Consider the following 13,215-nt stretch of genomic DNA (forward strand, 5'->3'; position numbering starts at 1 on the left):
TTGGAAATTGTATCTCTATTTTCCATTAATTTTTGTGGAACACCTAAAGGATTAACGACGTTTGTAAAATCAGTTTTGAATACCTTGAGGGGTGTAGTTTCTTAGATGGGGGTCACTTTTATGGAGTTTCTACTCTAGGGGTGCATCAGGGGGGCTTCAAATGGGACATGGTGTCAAAATAACCAGTCCAGCAAAATCTGCCTTCCAAAAACCATATGGCATTCCTTTCCTTCTGCTCCCTGCCGTGTGCCCGTACAGTAGCTTACAACTACATATGGGGTGTTTCTGTAAACTACAGAATCAGGGCAATAAATATTGAGTTTGGTTTGGCTGTTAACCCTTGCTTTGTAACTGGAAAAAAAATATTAAAATGGAAAATCTGCCCAAAAAGTGAAATTTTGAAATTGTATCTCTATTTTCCATTAATTCTTGTGGAACACCTAAAGGGTTAACAAAGTTTGTAAAATCAGTTTTTAATTACCTTGAGAGGGGTAGTTTATAGAATGATGTCATTTTTGTGTGGTTTCTATTATGTAAGCCTCGCAAAATGACTTCAGACCTGAACTGGTCCCTAAAAATTGGGTTTTTAAAAATTTCTGAAAAATTTCAAGATTTGCTTCTAAACTTCTAGGCCTTGTAACATCCCCCAAAAATGAAAATATCATTCCCAAAATAATCCAAACATGAAGTAGACATATGGGGAATGTAAAGTAATAACTATTTTTGGAGGTATTACTATGTATTATAGAAGTAGAGAAATTGAAACTTGGAAAATTGCAATTTTTTACAAATTTTTGGTAAATTAGGTATTTTTTTTATAAATAAAAATGAATATTTTTAACTTCATTTTACCAGTGTCATGAAGTACAATATGTGACGAAAAAACTATCTCAGAATGGCCTGGATAAGTCAAAGCGTTTTAACCACTTCAGCCCCGCTAGCTGAAACCCCCTTCATGACCAGGCCACTTTTTACACTTCGGCACTACACTACTTTCATCGTTTATCGCTCGGTCATGCAACTTACCACCCAAATGAATTTTACCTCCTTTTCTTCTCACTAATAGAGCTTTCATTTGGTGGTATTTTATTGCTGCTGACACTTTTACTTTTTTGTTATTAATCAAAATGTAACGATTTTTTTGCAAAAAAATGACATTTTTCACTTTCAGCTGTAAAATTTTGCAAAAAAAACGACATCCATATATAAATTTTTCGCCAAATTTATTGTTCTACATGTCTTTGATAAAAAAAATGTTTAGGCAAAAAAAAATGGTTTGGGTAAAAGTTATAGCGTTTACAAACTATGGTACAAAAATGTGAATTTCCGCTTTTTGAAACAGCTCTGATTTTCTGAGCACCTGTCATGTTTCCTGAGGTTCTACAATGCCCAAACAGTAGAAAAACCCCACAAATGACCCCATTTCGGAAAGTAGACACCCTAAGGTATTCGCTGATGGGCATAGTGAGTTCATAGAACTTTTTATTTTTTGTCACAAGTTAGCGGAAAATGATGATGATTTTATTTTTTTATTTTTTTATTACAAAGTCTCATATTCCACTAACTTGCGACAAAAAATAAAAAATTCTAGGAACTCACCATGCCCCTCACAGAATACCTTGGGGTGTCTTCTTTCCAAAATGGGGTCACTTGTGGGGTAGTTATACTGCCCTGGCAATTTAGGGGTCCAAATGTGTGAGAAGAACTGTGTAAAAAATGACCGGTGAAATCCGAAAGGTGCACTTTGGAATATGTGCCCCTTTGCCCACCTTGGCAGCAAAAAAGTGTCACACATCTGGTATCGCCGTACTCAGGAGAAGTTGGGGAATGTGTTTTGGGGTGTCATTTTACATATACCCATGCTGGGTGAGAAAAATATCTTGGCAAAAGACAACTTTTCCCATTTTTTTATACAAAGTTGGCATTTGACCAAGATATTTTTCTCACCCAGCATAGGTATATGTAAAATGACACCCCAAAACACATTCCCCAACTTCTCCTGAGTACGGCGATACCAGATGTGTCACACTTTTTTGATGCCAAGGTGGGCAAAGGGACCCATATTCCAAAGTGCACCTTTCGGATTTCACCGGTCATTTTTTACAGATTTTGATTGCAAAGTACTTCTCACACATTTGGGCCCCTAAATTGCCAGGGCAGTATAACTACGCCACAAGTGACCCCATTTTGGAAAGAAGACACCCCAAGGTATTCCGTGAGGGGCACTGCGAGTTCCTAGAATTTTTTTTTTTTTGTCACAAGTTAGCGGAAATGATGATTTTTTTTTTTCTCTTTTTTCCTTACAAAGTCTCATATTCCACTAACTTGCGACAAAAAATAAAAAATTCTAGGAACTCGCCATGCCCGTCACAGAATACCTTGGGGTGTTTTCTTTCCAAAATGGGGTCACTTGTGGCGTAGTTATACTGCCCTGGCAATTTAGGGGCCCATATATGTGAGAAGTACCTTGCAATCAAAATGTGTAAAAAATGGCCTGCGAAATCCGAAAGGTGCACTTTGGAATATGTGCCCCTTTGCCCACCTTGGCAGAAAAAAAGTGTGACACATATGGTATCGCCGTACTCAGGAGAAGTTGGGGAATGTGTTTTGGGGTGTCATTTTACATATACCTATGCTGGGTGAGAAAAATATCTTGGTCAAATGCCAACTTTGTATAAAAAAATGGGAAAAGTTGTCTTTTGCCAAGATATTTTTCTCACCCAGCATGGGTATATGTAAAATGACACCCCAAAACACATTCCCCAACTTCTCCTGAGTACGGCGATACCAGATGTGTGACACTTTTTTGCTGCCAAGGTGGGCAAAGGGGCACATATTCCAAAGTGCACCTTTCGGATTTCGCAGGCCATTTTTTACACATTTTGATTGCAAGGTACTTCTCACATATATGGGCCCCTAAATTGCCAGGGCAGTATAACTACGCCACAAGTGACCCCATTTTGGAAAGAAGACACCCCAAGGTATTCCGTGAGGGGCACTGCAAGTTCCTAGAATTATTTTTTTTTGTCACAAGTTAGCGTAAAATGATGATTTTTTTTTTTTTTTCTCTTTTTTCCTTACAAAGTCTCATATTCCACTAACTTGCGACAAAAAATAAAAAATTCTAGGAACTCGCCATGCCCCTCACGGAATACCTTGGGGTGTCTTCTTTCCAAAATGGGGTCACTTGTGGGGTAGTTATACTGCCCTGGCAATTTAGGGGCCCAAATGTGTGAGAAGTACCTTGCAATCAAAATGTGTAAAAAATGACCGGTGAAATCCGAAAGGTGCACTTTGGAATATGTGCCCCTTTGCCCACCTTGGCAGCAAAAAAGTGTCACACATCTGGTATCGCCGTACTCAGGAGAAGTTGGGGAATGTGTTTTGGGGTGCCATTTTACATATACCCATGCTGGGTGAGAGAAATATCTTGGCAAAAGACAACTTTTCCTATTTTTTTATACAAAGTTGGCATTTGACCAAGATATTTATCTCACCCAGCATGGGTATATGTAAAATGACACCCCAAAACACATTCCCCAACTTCTCCTGAGTACGGCGATACCAGATGTGTCACACTTTTTTGCAGCCTAGATGCGCAAAGGTGCCCAAATTCCTTTTAGGAGGGCATTTTTAGACATTTGGATCACAGACTTCTTCTCACGCTTTAGGGCCCCTAAAAAGCCAGGGCAGTATAAATACCCCACATGTGACCCCACTTTGGAAAGAAGACACCCCAAGGTATCCAATGAGGGGCCTGGCAAGTTCATAGAATTTATTTATTTTTCGCAAAAGTTAGCGGAAATTGATTTTTTTGTTGTTTTTTCTCACAAAGTCTCACTTTCCGCTAACTTAGGACAAAAATTTCAATCTTTCATGGACTCAATATGCCCCTCAGCAAATACCTTCGGGTGTCTTCTTTCCAAAATGGGGTCAGTTGTGGGGTGTTTGTACTGCCCTGGCATTTGAGGGTCTCCGCAATCATTACATGTATGGCCAGCATTAGGAGTTTCTGCTATTCTCCTTATATTGAGCATACAGGTAATGAGATTTTTTTTTCCGTTCAGCCTCTGGGCTGAAAGAAAAAAATGAACGGCACAGATTTCTTCATTCGCATCGATCAATGTGGATGAAAAAATCTCTGCCAAAAAAAAAAAGGAGGGGAAAGGCGTCTGCCAGGACATAGGAGCTCCGCCCTACATCCATACCCACTTAGCTCGTATGCCCTGGCAAACCCGATTTCTCCATTCACATCAATCGATGTGGATGAATAAATCATTGCCGGTATTTTTTTTATTTTTTTTTACATACAAAGTGCTTGCCAAAGCATAGGAACGCCGCCTCCTCCTCAGCTCGTATGCCTCGGCAATTGTATCTGTTACTGCAGAGTAGAAATCTCGTCTTGCAGCGCCGCATACACCGACTTGCGTGTAATCTGACAGCAGCGCAATGCTTCTGTCAGAATGCACATCGGTGCTGCAGCTGGTCGATCGGTTGGTCCACCTGGAAGGTAAAAAGACAAAAAAAAAAAGAAAAAACCAGGCCGCAACGCAATAATTTTATTAACTTTGCAACAGAACATGTAACTTAAACTTTTTGAACTGAACATTAACGTGTTTGCTTACTGGTGTGTTTTTTTTTTGTTTTTTTTTACCTTTATAGAACAAACCTCTCCTTCCCCATGGGTCAATGTGCAAAGCGCAAATCGCCCAAAGATGTGGCGAAGTGCGTTATGCACTTTGTCCCATGTGAAAGGAGACGTTTGCAGCAGCAGTGAGTGAATGGGCCCTAATAGCCCTGTGTGCCTATCCTGGTGAGATGATCCCTATGCTAATAGTGTACCTGTGAGTGGTACTTCCGGAAACACTCTCCAAAGCATAGGGCAGGGTGGTCAGGACAGTCAGGACAGAAATAGCGTGTGTCACGCCTTATTCCACTCCTGCTACAGACACAACATCTTTTTCGGGGTGACGGTTGGGTTGAGGTACCAGGAACGACATTGGGGAAATGTCGCTCGTGTAGACGGCTAACTACACTGGTGGATGGGGCCACGGAACCTCCTGGATACAGGAGGTTCTCGATGATCTCTTCCTGAAATTTGAGGAAGGATCCAGTTCTCCCAGCCTTACTGTAGAGAACAAAACTATTGTACAGAGCCAATTGAATCAAATATACAGACACCTTCTTATACCAGCGTCTGGTTCTGCCGGAAACTAAATACGGAGACAACATCTGGTCATTGAAGTCCACCCCTCCCATGTGGAGGTTATAGTCGTGTACTGAGAGGGGCTTTTCAATGACACGGGTTGCTCGCTCAATTTGTATTGTCGTGTCTGCGTGAATGGAGGAGAGCATGTAAACGTCACGCTTGTCTCTCCATTTCACCGCGAGCAGTTCTTCGTTACACAGTGCGGCCCTCTGCCCCCTTGCAAGACGGGTGCTAACGAGCCGTTGGGGGAAGCCCGCGCGACTAGTTCGCGCGGTACCACAGGCGCCAATCCGTTCTAGAAACAAATGCCTAAAGAGGGCCACACTTGTGTAAAAATTGTCCACATAAAGATGGTACCCCTTGCCGAATAAGGGTGACACCAAGTCCCAAACTGTCTTCCCACTGCTCCCCAGGTAGTCAGGGCAACCGACCGGCTCCAGGGTCTGATCTTTTCCCTCATAGACACGAAATTTGTGGGTATAGCCTGTGGCCCTTTCACAGAGCTTATACAATTTGACCCCATACTGGGCGCGCTTGCTTGGGATGTATTGTTTGAAGCCAAGGCGCCCGGTAAAATGTATTAGGGACTCGTCTATGCAGATGTTTTGCTCTGGGGTATAAATATCTGCAAATTTCAGGTTGAAATGGTCTATGAGGGGCCGAATTTTGTGGAGCCGGTCAAAAGCAGGGTGGCCCCTGGGACGGGAGGCGATGTTGTCACTAAAGTGCAGGAAACGCAGGATGACCTCAAATCATGTCCTGGACATAGCAGCAGAGAACATGGGCATGTGATGAATCGGGTTCGTGGACCAATATGACCGCAATTCATGCTTTTTTGTCAGGCCCATGTTGAGGAGGAGGCCCAGAAAAGTTTTAATTTCGGAAACTTGGACTGGTTTCCACCGGAAAGGCTGGGCATAATAGCTTCCCGGGTTAGCGGTTATAAATTGTGTGGCATACCGATTTGTTTCTAAGAGCTCCGCAGTCAAGAACAGCTCAAAAAATCCCAGGGCCGAACCGATCTGAGCTGTCTCAACCCGAACTCCAGACTGGGCGGTGAAAGGGAAAACTACAGGTGCGGCTGAAGTTGGGGACTGCCAATCAGGGTTTGCCAGCACCTCTGGGATACTAGGGGCTCTACGGGCACGTCTTTGCGGTGGCTGCGACGGGGTCACTACTGCACGTGCCACCGTACCAGCTTCAACTGCCCTTCTGGTGCTCGCTACTTCACCAGGTTGTACGGCAGTGCTGGTACTAGGTCCAGGAAGGGCTGGGCTGCTGGTGTATGCCTCACCACGTAATCCGACAGCACCAGCCCCACTCTGCTGCTCTTGAAGCGGATCCTGCGCAACCTGCGGTCTAGCGACACGGGGCCGGGTACGCCTGGTGGTATCAGGGACCTCAGCCTCCTCGTCCGAACTTTGGGTCAGAGAGCCACTGCTTTCTACAGGTTCGTATTCTGACCCGCTGGATTCATCAGATGAGGGTTCCCACTCCTCATCCGACTGGGTCAGAAGCCTGTAGGCCTCTTCAGAGGAATACCCCCTGTTAGACATGTGGGCAACTAAATTTAGGGGTATTCCCTGAGACTACCCAAGAAAAAAAAGCAAGCCTGTCTTACAAAGGGGAGGCTAGCGAAGTACCGGAGGCCGCTGCGGTTGATAAAAAATATCAAAACTGATTTTTTTATCGCCGCAGTGCGTGTAAATTGAATGTGCAGCGATCAAAAAAAAATTTTTTTTTTGTCACTGCGGTGGGGCGGGTGTGGGCGAACGCACGTGTGGGCGAGCGATCAGGCCTGATTGGGCAAACACTGCGTTTTGGGTGGAGGGCGAACTAAAGTGACACTAGTACAATTATAGATCTGACCGTGATCAGTTTTGATCACTTCCAGATACTATAAAAGTACAAATGCTGATTAGCGATACGCTAATCAGCGAATAACGGACTGCGGTGCGGTGGGCTGGGCGCTAACCGATCCCTAAACTACCTAACCAAGGGACCTAAACTATACCTAAAACCTAACGGTCAATACCAGTGAAAAAAAAAAGTGACAGTTTGCACTGATCACTTTTTTCTTTTCACTTGTGATTGACAGGGGCGATCAAAGGGGTGATCAAAGGGTTAATTGGGGTTCAGGGGGGTGATCAGGGGCTATAGTGTAGTGTTTGGTGTACTCACTGTGTAGCCTGCTCCTCTGCTGGATCCAACCGACGAAAAGAACCAGCAGAGGAGCAGGCAGCCATATAACAGATCATATTTACAAATATGATCTGTTATTCGGCTCTCTGATTGGATTTTTAAAAAATCAGCAACCTGCCAGCCAATGATCACGGCTGGCAGGTTGCTGACGAAATAGTCCTGAACGAAATGCCGGCGCGAACTGCGCATGCGCGGGCGCATATTCGCGTCATCTCGCGTCTCGCGAGATGACGCGTATATGCGTGACTCTGCGCAGCGCTGCCACCTCCAGACCGCACATCTGCGTTAGGCGGTCCGGAGGTGGTTAAAGTTATCAGCACTTAAAGGGACACTGGTCAGATTTGCAAAAAATGGCCAAGTCCGTAAGGTGAAATAGGTCCGAGTCCTTAAGGGGTTAAATGCTGACATGACAGTTTTTTTGTTTTGCACATTATTGATGATTGCATTTCATGACTACTCTTCTAAGGGTATTGCCTTCCTTTATACTGCAGTTCTCCTGTACACTCTGCCTGCGACTTTTAGCAGTTTAAGCAGTAATTTATTTTTTTCTTTTGCTCTCAATAAATCTTGAGTTAAGCATAAAAAAATAAAAATAAATATATGGTGAGACGGTTGCAAGTACTCTTCTGATATGATTTCATCGAGCAGTTTTGATAGGGGGGGAGTTTTTTTGACACTCGCCCTGAGAGAAATTTTACCTAGAAACTGCACTGTTCCTAGACATTGATAACTGGGTGCTACCCATTGGACGTGGGGGGTCCCTGCATGCTCTGACAGTGTTTAATCAGTACTGACAGTACAGGGACACGCCCTTTTTGACAAGGGGAATTATAACACCCATTTTTCAATTTAGTTATACATTTCTAGGAGGAATAGCAGGAGAACACAGTAATGCACAGTTCTAAGAAGTGATTTGTGGATTTGTTATTGCATGGGGAATATAACTGGGTATTTTTTTTATATAAAATAAAGGGTTGGGTTGAATTATTACAAATGGTTACTGAAATTGGAATTATTTTGCTTGGGGAAAAGACAGTTTGGGGGGGGACCTGAATGCAAAAAAAATTAAACCTGTGGTGTTTTTACACTTTTTTTTGTGAATTTAGCAGTATAAGGGTACTTTCACACTAGCGGCAGCCTTCTCTGGCAGGCTATTCTGGTGGGTGAACAGCCTGCTGGATCCGCACTGCCGCTAGTGCATGCGTGCCGCCGGAGGTCCGCTCCGGCCCCATTAACTATAATGGAGGTGGGCCGGAGTTCCGACGGAAGCACGGCAAACCTGCCGAGAGGCGGCTGGAATAAAACTAAGACATCCGTGCCGGATCCGTGCTTCTGCTAGTGCACGCATGCCGTCTGAGGTCCGCTCCGGCCCCATTGACTATAATATTAATTTTACCTGAAATAATGTAAACAAAACCAAAAAAAAATCATACTTCATCCATTTGCTCCGGACGGGCCGGCTGCCTGCCGCCATCTTGCTTGAAGATCTCGGACTAGATCCTGTGCACAGTGATGTATGACATCACCGCACCAGCCGACGTGATGATGTCATAACAGGCCGCGCCAGATCTTCAATCAAGATGGCGGCGGCTGGCCCGTCACAAGCAGATGGATGAGGTAAGTATGATTTTCTTAGTTTTTTACTTAACACTCGGTTATTAATATCAGATTATGAACGCAGCATCTGAGGGATTGAATGACGGTGGGCGGAGCAATCTCCGTTCCCTTTTTTTATTTCACCCACTACTTACAAAGAAATGCGCTTTGTGACGAAGTACTTCATCACAAAGCAATTTTTTTTGTAAAATTCGGCAAAGCTGCCGAATTGAATTTTCGAATACTTTGCTCATCTCTAGTCCTGAGGATAGGCCATCTCTTTAGTGGACATTCCCTTTAAGGAAACGCTCTTGCAGATTGGTTCCTTTGCATTGCTCTCCGTGTTTCAGTCTGAGGGAATAGGCTTCTCCGTGGAACAGATATGATGAGTTCTGTCCATCTGCTGAGGATTACATGACTTTTTCCACACGATCACAGTATATTTCCATATTCATTCAAATATCCTCCATAGCCGATGTTGGATCCTGTCCAGGGAGACCTGGAAGGACTACTACTCCTGTGTGTTGTGTTTACTGAACTTAATGACCCTTTATATCATTTTGTATGAGACAAGTCGATAATTATTACATTATAAAGCTCTGGGTTTAGGAAGTGCATCGAGATAATGACATCTAACAGGCAGAAAACGGGAACTGTCACGAACACCAGTAAAATATATGGAGCCTCAGCCGCTGGTATCTATATAGTGTCCCTTCTCATTTTAATATGAAGTGGGCTCATTTACACATTTAAAGGGGTGGTCTGGTAAACAAAAACCCATGGGGTCATTTATCAAACTGGAGTAAAGTAGAACTGACTTGGTTGCCCATAGCAACCAATCAAGTTCCATCTTTCATTTTCCAAAGCAACTGGTAAAAATGAAAGGTGGAATCTGATTGGTTGCTAGGGGCAACTAAGCCAATTCTACTTTACACCAGTTTGATAAATGGCTGATATTACTGTTGTTGGTTTATGTCTGTCATCACTGTAGTTTTTTTGTCTGGCATCGCTGTTTTTCGTCTTCTCTCTTACAGGACTCTTGATTGGGTGTTGTTGAAGTGTTCACCATGTCTACTAGATGAAGGCGTGCACCATTTGTGCAATTAATGGACTTTGAAAAAGGCCAAATAGTGGGATCCGAGAAGCTTGATGGTCCATCAGTCAAATCTTGGAAAGAGTTGGACAAAAATTTTCTGCAGTGCATCAGTGGGTGTCCACAGTGTTCAGAGGAGGGTACTCACACATGTAGAGTGGGTTCTGGACAGTCAAGACAGACAGATGCATGCCAAGATCACCAAATAAGAAGAGTTGCTGTACATCCAAGGACAGCCATGGCATCAAAAATTGGTTCTGCAGCAGTCCCGGCAGTGACCGTCCCAGACCATAAGAAGTCATATGCTTAAAGCAGGACTTCATACACGCACTCCACTAGATAGTTTACCATTGACCTCTCATCATCGCCAAGAGTGCCTGTACTGGTGCAGAGAGGGAGCCCGTTGGAGGCATGAATGATAAACAATAGTGTTCAGTGATGAAAGCAGAATATGCCTTGGTACTAATGATGACTGCATCAGAGTTCAAAGGAGGGCTGATGAACGACGACTGAAGTAGTCGGGTTTGGAGTGGCCCCAACTCTTTTCTGGGTCCCCTGAACACCGCTGAGGTGTCAAATATTGCTGCTCTTCAGAGGGGGTGGTAAGTGCAACGTGCGCCTCCCCCCAGAGCCCTCCTCTATATTGCAACCCAGGTTTAGTAGGGATGCTGATTGGTGTAGTGCTGCATAAATGTCTTCTTATGTTTGTCACGATGCTCCTACCTGGATACTGCTCGACCCCAGGCTTTGGCTCTAAAGCAATAAATAGGGGAATAATTGAGGGAAAGAATAACTTGAGTCCAGACCTTGAGATCAAGTTCAATGGCAGCTTTACTTGAATGAACATTTCTTCAAACAGTTTTCAGGCTTTGTCTTGATTCCAGCAGGTTTTAGCATGCACTGGCAGGCAAACTTAACTCTGCTTTATCTCTTTCTCTCTGCTGTACTTAAAAGCTAGCTTAGTAACTAGTTATCCTTAGTCGGACTTTGGTTCTGCCAGAGGACTATGCTCTTGGCTTCTGAGGCTTCGAATTTCTGCTTCCATGGCCAGCAGAGCTTAGGGTGCTCTGGCTGGCATGGGCACATACAGCATAGACATGCCCCTGCACACCTTTCCCCTTGCTGGGAGTAAACTAGACTAACTCAAACTGGTCTCCACCCTTCCTTCAGGAAGTAGGGCTAGTTAGAATGGAATGGTAAGTTCCATTCTCTCTACCTATAGCTCTGCTGTGTTTACTGCCACTTGCCGGTGAACTAGGCACAGTACATATGAACAGTTGCATAACAAGATTAGGAATGCACATTGTGGAGGACCTGGACAAAAAAACATAGGATGACATTGTGTTAGCCCATTAGAGATAGTAGCAGGGTGCAGGAGTGGTAACACCACTCTGGGGTGTTACATAAAGTTAGGCGCAACCCAATGGAAAATAAGTCTAGAGAGTCAGGGTCTACAGTAAACCAGTATGCTTCTTTACTGGTGGAACTCAAGTGCAAAACAATACAGGTGAGACACTGGGCTGGCTTCTCCAGTCTCCTCCCTGGCAGAAGAAGGCTTGGCACTGAGGAAAGGCCTGAGCTAGCTGTCCCTCTCTGTTTTAGATAATAAACTGACCAAAGGATTGGTGGCCTAGGGTCAGTGGCTCAGCACCCACATCTCAGCATCTTCTGGTCACTTATGTAGTCTGGCACAGTCTCTTCTACTAAACGCTGGTCCCTACATGCAGTGTGCTGTCCCAGCATTTATTTCTTCCATTTAAGATAAATTGCTGTATTTGTGTTATCATATCATTACCATGTTATGTAATGCTGCCACCCTGTGGTCATTATTGTTTTAGGTTTCCTAATGTATTATGTAAATCCCATTGCCTTTGCTCTCTGTCTACTCCTCCCTTTCGGTGACATCATATCCTGTTTGTGCTGGTCCTGTATCTTTCTTTTCTGCAGCAGACTCAGAGCTGGTGAGAGCATTCGTTTTGATCTCTAATATCCTCTAATTTATTCTAATCTCCTCTATATGTCTTTGCTCAAGGTAAACTCAATAAATTACCAAAGCATCTCCATCGTATCCTCCTTACTGGATCTTCACATACAACTGGTACCATGACCTAGGGATATTAGTGAGTAGAGCTGTCTACCATTGCTTGTACAGCGATTACCACTCACAACCAGTCAGAGACTTCTCTAACGTACATCTGTGGCAGAATATGCAAACAACTAGGGGCTCTCTTTTTGAAACAGTTTCTAACTGAACTATAACCTTCTAGTGAAAAGGGTGGGTGGAGAATCACAGCCTAACAGAAACAATGCTGTAATTTCAGTCTGCCATAGACTTGTATTAAGACTCAATACAAGTCAGTGGGAATGAGTAACAATGTTAAGTTATAAACAACAGTCTAGATAGTCAAAAGGTTGCTGTGTCTGTTTTTGAATTCCAAAATTTAGCGCTGTAAATTCTATTATTAGCTGGCTGTATATTAACCCTTTCCACGGTGCAGTGCAACTATAGTGCAATAACAGTGTAAATAAACTGGATATATTACAATAAACATATAGGGGGTTATTTGGTGCATCCACCACCAGTCTAAATCTATGCCATCTTCCTTGCTGGCGTAGATTTAGAACATTTCATATACCTAAAACAGGCATAGAAAATGATAAGTAAGATGGTCCTAGTGGCCCGCCCCCTTCCCCGCCCATGCCCCACAACGGCTTAAACCATAGTGCAAGTTAATTCTTCAAAGTACAATAAAGTAGGGAGTTTATGGCCTTGCATAGTAGCAATAGGGGCAAATGTCCACCAACAAGCATACTCCAAAGTACCCTGCCTCAAGGGCACTACAGAGACTCACAGGACCAACACCAGTTGTCATGGTGTGCCGCACCATTTGCTATCATGCCCGCTCCCGTCTGGTATTTGTAGGAGGAACATTGACCAGCCTTAAGTATGTTTAAGACATTTTGAAACCAGTCCTACTGCCTTTTTTTACTTGAGATAACGGCCTCCCACACATTGCCCTTGCTCTACAGGGTATCCAGCAGCTCCCCTGGCCACTTTGATCTCCAGATCTCTCTCCCAATGATAATGTCTAGGACTGGATGGGGTGAAGGATCT

The sequence above is a fragment of the Bufo gargarizans genome, chromosome 3 (genome assembly GCF_014858855.1).
Source record: "Bufo gargarizans isolate SCDJY-AF-19 chromosome 3, ASM1485885v1, whole genome shotgun sequence".
Lineage (NCBI taxonomy): Eukaryota > Metazoa > Chordata > Amphibia > Anura > Bufonidae > Bufo > Bufo gargarizans.